Source organism: Pteropus vampyrus, unplaced genomic scaffold, assembly GCF_000151845.1.
Source record: "Pteropus vampyrus isolate Shadow unplaced genomic scaffold, Pvam_2.0 Scaffold82, whole genome shotgun sequence".
Taxonomy (NCBI): Eukaryota; Metazoa; Chordata; class Mammalia; order Chiroptera; family Pteropodidae; genus Pteropus; species Pteropus vampyrus.
Genome location: NW_011888863.1, coordinates 6,109,488 through 6,117,312, shown reverse-complemented (window position 1 = coordinate 6,117,312; position 7,825 = coordinate 6,109,488). Strand labels below are relative to the sequence as shown.

At 42.4% G+C, this 7,825-nt stretch overlaps 1 pseudogene; it reads right to left on the bottom strand.

The window, feature by feature from the left end:
- Positions 1-215: 215 nt before the first annotated feature.
- Positions 216-785, bottom strand: LOC105294121 (annotated as a pseudogene).
- Between the last annotated feature and the right edge of the window lie 7,040 nt (positions 786-7,825).

The following is a 7,825-nucleotide window of genomic DNA, read 5'->3' as shown; positions in this document are numbered from 1 at the left end:
CATAACATCTTTATGCAAAAATGGAAAGTCTCTCTCCTTTTTGAGACTAGAAGCTCTTTATGACTTTATGACTTTATCTGGCTAATTACCAAAACAGAATTCAGAAGAGTTTTTGGACTCATAGGATATTGTAGATATTAGATTTCTAACTTTCTGTACTTGCTGCCCTCCCCCCACCCTTTTTTTTTTATAGAGAAAAAATTTTATATTTAGAATTAGCCATTTGGATTCAATTTAGAATTAGCCAGCTGGATCCCAATTTTATTGGCAACATCCAAAGCATCATAGTTGGGAGCCAGTCGAACATATGCCTTCTTCTCTCCATCAGGCTTGCTCAGGGTATTGACGTGGGCCACATCAATGTCAAAGAGCTTCTTCACAGCCTATTTGATCTGGTGGTCTGGTGCCAATTGGCTTTGACATCCACAATGCACACAAGTGTATTGTTGTCTTTTATCTTCTTCATGACTGGCTCAGTAGTCAGGGGAACCTTGATGATGGCATAGGGGTCAAGCTCATTTCTCCCAAAGGTGCTCTTCTGAGGATATTTGGCTGGCTTTAGAAGCTACAGTGTCTTGGGCCATTGGAAAGTGGGTGATGTGTTATCTTCTTCTTCTTCTTCTCCTCCTCCTCCTCCTCCTCCTCCTCTTACTCCTCCTCGTCCTCCTTCTTTTTTTTTTTCGGCTGTAGATGCCTGTCAGCACTGCTTTCTTTGCCTTCAAAGCCTTTACTTTGGCTTCAGCTTTGGGAGAAGCAGGGGCTTCCTTCTTTGCTTTTGGGGTCATCTTTGTAAAAAGCCTGAGTGCCCTTTAAATGATCTTAACTAGTCGACACACCTGAGTCCTTGCCCTGATGTCCAAATAGAATGTTCTGGCCTGTTACTTGTATTTAATTAATTAGTCCCAAGTAAGTGACCTTCGTGGCAATCACCTACTAGGCTCTAGGTGTCCCTAGAACCTCGCACAGGACTTGGATCTTATAACTAAAGACACCGGAGGAAGAATACAGACCACTCAAGATTGCGGTTGCACATGAACACTTTATTACTCACAATTAGATGTCTGGGTTCAGCTTAAGAGTGGGGCCCCGTGGTCATTCTCCTCGGCATTGGCTGCAGCCTCAAGTCAGGTCTCTTGACACATAGTCTCGTTTGGGTCAGTGTTGGAGCATGAAGTGCTGCTGCTGTCCTCTTGGCCCTACTCTTTATGCAGTTCCTCGGATACACCCTTATCTTGTCCACCACATGCGAGCATTACCTCATTGCATGTTGTGAGCAAGATAGCAAGCGAGCAACCTAAATATTTTCTTATGCTTATACTCTTAGTAAATATTGACATCAGCGGGCAGTCCGCTTATCTGTCTCACACAGTCAATATACACAGTTAAGTAAATATTTTGATTTACACAATTAAGTAAATATTTTGATTCCTTATACACCTGAATAGATTCACTACCCTTGGACTCCCTAATTGTCATAAACTTTTCTTTCTATTTGTATGTAGAAAATCAAGACTAACCCTAGGGGTTGTAACAACAATATAATGGACATCAGAGATCCATTGATTATACCCCCTCATTTGACCCCATAGCAAAAGCCTACACATCTTGTTTTGGTGCAGTGGCAATAGATGCCAGTCTGCAGACTTAGTCTTAGTATATGCACTTAACCGCATGGGCTCTGATGCTGTTCAAATGTTATTCTTCCCCTCACCCCCAATAGATATTATTTATTTATTTATTTACTTGACTTTTTTTTGTTTCCCCTCCCTACCCTCCCCCAACCCCCCTTCCCCTCTAGTAACCACTAGTCCATTGTCCATGTCCATGAGTCTCTGTCAAACCTTATTCTTGAATGGAAATACCTACTTAGCATGTTTATGCCTCTAAATTGACTTCCTATAAAAGCTTCTCCTCTCCATCTGCACATATTCTATCCATTGTGGGAACACTCTAGACCCCATCGCTGTTCTTCCTGGATGGAAGGCAAACCTCGAAACTGTCATGGGCTTATTTGGAAATTTCACCTGCCTCATTCTGACTTCTTTGAAACTCCTTTAAATGATCCATATTTAAAGCTGTCTATAGATGGATACTAGTTCAGGATCAAACAAGGAGGCTATTATGCTGGACATGCTGTCACTATCCACTCAGATTTGCTTGGACCCAACCTCTCCCAGAAGCCAAATCTGCACAAGAGTTTGACAGTCCTTTGCCAAACAAATTTCTGTATGGAGTGATACATAATTCATTCGAAATTACATGTTTTAATATAAATTCTTGTTTTCTTAACTACATATTCATTAAATAGAACAGTAAAGGTAATTTTTTTTGCTATTTGAACACCCCAAATTTCAAAATAAAAGAAGCAGGCTTTAAAAATCTGAATGCTATGGTGTTTTTTCCTCCAAGCTTTCAGTTTCAGACTAATGTAGGCAGTATCATAAGCAATACAAAAATATGATGGCTTTGTACTACGTCAGCTTAGCTAAGTTCAAACTAACTTTCCCAGAATTTCTTTCCCTGCATGATTCTGAGTTACTACTGACCACAGGAAAAAATATGAGCATGTTTTAGAAGTCCTAAGTGAAACAGCTGTCATTTTTCTCACACTAAAAATCAGTACAGGGTGCCAAGCATTGTTGTACTGAGCACACATTGACACTGATCTGCTAGCTCACATTGTGGGAGTACAGAAGTACCCAGTCCATACTTCCTCAAGCACATACCTTATCTCCTTCTTCAGCTTTTCCTAGTCCTGGGGCCAGGTGCATGGGTAGAACCATGGTGAAGGGCACCAGCTTCTGCAGGTCACCCAACATCATGGTTTGTCTGTAGTTTCTAGTTTTTCCTTATGGATTCCAGTTCTTGCTCTTCCTTGCTTCGCATCCAGCTTTCCTAATTGCCAGCTGGATGACTTAAGGGCCTACACAAAAGAGAGGCAATAATAGGCTTGTATAGACTTTTCAACCAGCTACCATAATTGTCTAAGGTCTAATGCCTATAATAAGTTCCTTATTCTATTATTTATCTTTCTGCTTCTCTAATCAAGCTCCACTTGATAGGAGAGAGGAGTCAGTACACTTATGAAATAAGCATCTTCTAAACAGGAACATAAAATTATATTCGTAGCATTAATTATTTGCTATGTGCCAGACATTTTGCTAACTGTGCCTTATCTTGTTTGATCTTTACTACAACATTATTTTACAGGTGAAGAAATTGAACTCAAAAAGGTTAATAAGTTTGCCCAAGGGCACAGAGCTAGAATATGAGAAGCTGGACAATTGAGAGTTTCTGCTCAGAACTGTTACTGTTGGGGGTGATCTAAATCCGTCATTGCCCCAGTGGCACTGAGGGGGCCTCAGTTCTTTCTGCCAACAAAGTAAAGAATTACAAATCAGTGAAATTTAGGAAAAGTAAGATTTAATAAAGTATGTTCCAAGAGAGAAACAAGCTACACCAGAGATGGCCACAGTACTGTAGAAATAGAGAGATCTGCATTACATTCGGGCCATGGTGGGAGGTTACTAGAGTGGTGCTTACTGACTGGCATGTGTTGTCATTTTGATTGACAGTAGGCTGTTCTATAACCTTTTGTCTTACCCAGAATTCAGTCTGTTATAATTAGATTCATGAACTTCCAGGCGTATGTAAGATATTATAATGATGGTATAATGAGGCTGAGGTGAAAAGGTCAGAGTACTCTTTACTAGCAAGCATTTGTGGCTGGCCTAAACTGGTTGCTATGTTATGGTCATTTATTTCCTTGTACTCCAGTATAGGGGCATTAATTGAAAAATGTTTTTTTTTTTTTTTTTGTTTTCTGGAAGGTCCTTGGGGCTGCCTTTGAGTTTGGCCATTATTCTTGTCATTCCTGTGGTTACAGAGCTGGGACTTCGCTCCTGCTCACAGCTACCTAACTGCCTAACATAACCATTGTCATCCCTGAAGAGCATAAATTCTGCATAGCAATAAATTCCCTGCACAGAATGGTGATTTTTTTTTACCCCATAGATATTTTTCACTTATTCATTTTGTTTGAAAAGAATCTGAATATTCCACCCCAAAATATGCCACTTTGGCATAGAATTATTTTGAGTTGAAGGCATTAATAATCACCGCATCACCCCCACTTAACCCCACACCAAATGGAAGAAAGAGTGACTCTTATTTTTCAAAGAGAGGGAGCCACCACCAAGATGAATTTTCATTAAAAAAAAAAACCTGCTAAAATAGCCCTTATTATCTATTAGTTTAACTTTTCTACAATCTATTGTCTCTGAAGCCCAAACCCCCTTTCTTTTGTTAAAAGAGTATATAAGCCCTGCTTCTTTGAGTTTCATTTATTTTCTGTGAACTCCTGCACATAAAAAAATTAAGTGCCTTTTCTTCCATTATTCTGTCTTTTGTTAATTTACACACTCCCTACAATAAATCTAAAAGGGTAGAATTTTTTCCTCTCCACACATTTAAGTTAAAAAAAAATTTTTTTCCAAATAGATAAATCATCTGAAGAAATTCCTTTGATAGACAGCTTTGTTGAGAGATTCTCGAATGGAGAGACAGGACAACGAGGCTATGAGCAGGAAGGAGCATTTATTGATGCCGGCGCCAGCTCAGCAGATTCTCATCAAGGCTGAGTCCTGATTATAACATTTTCATATAGTCTTGTCATTCCTACACAGCTACAGATATAAGGAAGAACATTAATTGGTTGACAAGCTATGAGAAAACTGTTGTTAGCTGGAGAGTCCTTGAGGTGGGGGAAGGGTAGTCAGGAACAAACTCATTCAAACAGGAGATGACCAGGTGGAGTCGGGCTGCCACATTTCCCGCTTTGATGCTCGGACCCAGGACTGGGTCAGAGAGCATCATCTTCTTTTTCTAACTTTTGTTTTAGAAGGTCATACCTCCTTAGCATAAGGATTTTTGCTGCAGTTTTTCTTTCTATTATAGCCTCTATAGGGAGGCGGTTGACCGGATAACAAGAGGCAACAGGCATGGGAGGAGGAGGCAAGTCCCAAGGAGGAGTATTATCCTAATTAAGGTCTTAAAGCCACCGAAAGTGGAGAACCAGTCTCCAAAGAGGTTACTAGGGTCTCATCCTTTCTAACTTTGAACTGGCATATGAGCTATTTTCCTAATATTAGTAGCTATGGCAGTCACAGCTTTGCCATCGTCATCTATTTTAAGGGTCGAATCAGTCTGGTTAAACTTTCCGCACATTTCTCCTTCTTCCGCTAATAGATAATCTATTAAATAGCTGAACGCATCTGGGTTCGTTGCCCGGCTAGAAGCTCTAAGCAGTTGCAGTCTCATTGGTTATGATCTCAAGAACTGCTTGTAATTTAATAATCTGGTTAAGCATGTATATAGGGGTCTGGTAACCCCAGCTCTCATCTTGGGCCCAAGTTGCAGGGCCATAGTATTGAATAATATGGTGAGACGGCCACTTATCTTCCCCCTACATTTGTTGTCCCCTATTTTAAATGATCTCTTAGTCCGGGCCTTCAAATCTTGTGGGAACACCTAGCTCTTTTCCTCCTTGGTCAGGAAGAAGGAAGAAGCCAGGCTGAATGCTCCCAATGGTGCATCTTCCCTTCCAGTTCATCAGGAATTGAGTATAAGCCCACTTTCCACAAATCCAGAAGAGCCCATTGGGCACTTTCTAGTTTTGGGGCTGGTGAAATTGAGATTTTCCCAGAATGTGCCAATAGTTGGAATGGCATGGAAAGGGTTAGGGACCATGCCATTTTCTATAGTACATTTTGGTTGAGAGAGTGGTACAAGGAGGAGTTAGCTGCAATATTAATGGCCCAATACCAGGAAGGAGACTTCGGCCACAAGTTTAGGTCTGTGTGATTTAAAAATAGCATTCTTGTACATGGGGTTTCTCCAACCCATTGAGTGTATCCTGTACCTATCCAGCCAAGACATTCTTCCCCTACTACTTCTGAAGAGAGGATCCAGCTCTGGGGTTGACCCTCTTCGTGGTGAGCTACCATGTGGTTCCACTGGAGGAGGTAAAAGGCGTCTAGGCTAGTTCCCTTCCAAGGCCAATGTTCACTCATGTGTACTCCTCCACAAACCTAGCATTTAATGACACCAAGTTCGTGGGCTATCCTCTCAGCTAGCTCAACAAAGAGGTTTTTCTCTAGGTTTTGGCCCAAGGAGGCCTTTAGCTGATTATACTTTTGTGGGCTTTGGAACCTAGGAGACAGTGTAGGCTTAGATGAGGTTGAATTATGCAGCCATTGGACAATTTCTCCAACTGCTGGGTCCTCTGCATCGTTATGGACATTTCCCCCGCTTGAGGTTCATTGCCCACAAACCCAAGTTTCTCCTAATTTTTCAGGCTCTTGGCAGGATTGGCCACTCTCAAATCTAACCTTTATGCACCCCATCCACTATTGGAATCCCCAACGAGTGCAGAGCGTGGCGTTTAGGGCACACTCTTTGGGTAGGCTGGTTCCAGAAGTGAAGCCGGTGGCAATGTTGGACTCTATCCTATACTTTTGCATGCAATGGGTACAAGGAGAAGAAGTAGTGGGGAGACTACTGGAGCCACACACGTGGCAGAGTAGGAGAAGGAAAAGAGACTTTAGGGGTGCCATCTTGACGTCATCCTCAGGCTTCTGCTGCGTGTAGATTGGTCAACTTCTGGTGTGACCAAAGCGGGGTCCTTCATTTGTTGGCACAGTTGGTGTTTTCTTCTGGAGGGTTGCCTTGAGGGGCTCAGAAGGGTCTGGAACACATTCCCACTCTGCAGCTGTGGGTTTAAGTCTGCTGTGATATATCAAGGGCGTTTTTCAGCAACCTTAACTGCAGTGGGAGTAGACAAAATAACAGTAAAAGGGCCTTTCCACAGAGGTTTTAGGGGCTGAATGTTCCATTCCTTTACCAAGACAGAGTCTCCTGGCTTAAAGGAATGACCTTCAGTGGTTAAACTGACAGGGAGCCTTTTCCTAACCCAGTGGTTGAGAGTCTGAAAGGTGGTCCCTAGGGCCTGAAGCTGTTGTTTCAGAGTCAATTCACCTATTTCCTTGAGGTCTCTTCATAGTCCTTTGATGAGTGATGGTGGCTGCCCACCATCTCATAGGAAGAGAACCCAGTCTTCTTGATTGGGGCCAACTTGATTCTTAATAGTGCCATGGGGAAGATTTCATCCCAATGTAGATGTGTTTCCTGACATAGTTTTACCAACTGAGTCTTAAGGGTCCTGTTCCTGTGTTCCACCTGTCCTGAACTTTGTGGTTGTTAGGCAGTACGCAATTTCCATTTAATATTTAAATTCTTGGCGAAAAGCTGCACTATTTCTGCTACAAAGGCTGGCCTGTTATATGAGCCAATGGTAATTGGTAGGCCAAATCATGGAATAATTTTTCGGAGGAGCAGTCTGGCTACTTCTTGGGCCTTCTCAGTCCAGGTGGGATAAGCCTCTACCCAACTGAAATAGGGGCATACAAAGATTAAGAGATACTTGAGGCCCTGTGATTGAGACATTTCAGTGAAGTCTACTTCAAGTTCCTCAAAGGGCATGCCTTCGACACTTTGGACCACCGGTGGAGCATACAGCCTTTGCCTGGGGTTGTTGCGGGCACAGACTTCTCACCACTCAGGAGGTGCTAGAGAGCTGGGGGGACATAGAAGTACCAGCCCAGAGTGGTTTCTAGGGCAGTGCGACCAAAGTGAGTCCTTTGGTAAAACTGCTTGACAAAAGCTGGAGCTAGGATCCCAGGGACTGCAATTCGCCTGTCCTTGAACTTCCACTACCCACCAGAGAGGAGGCTCCCCTCTTCAGTTTAAACCAGGCTTCTTCTTGAGG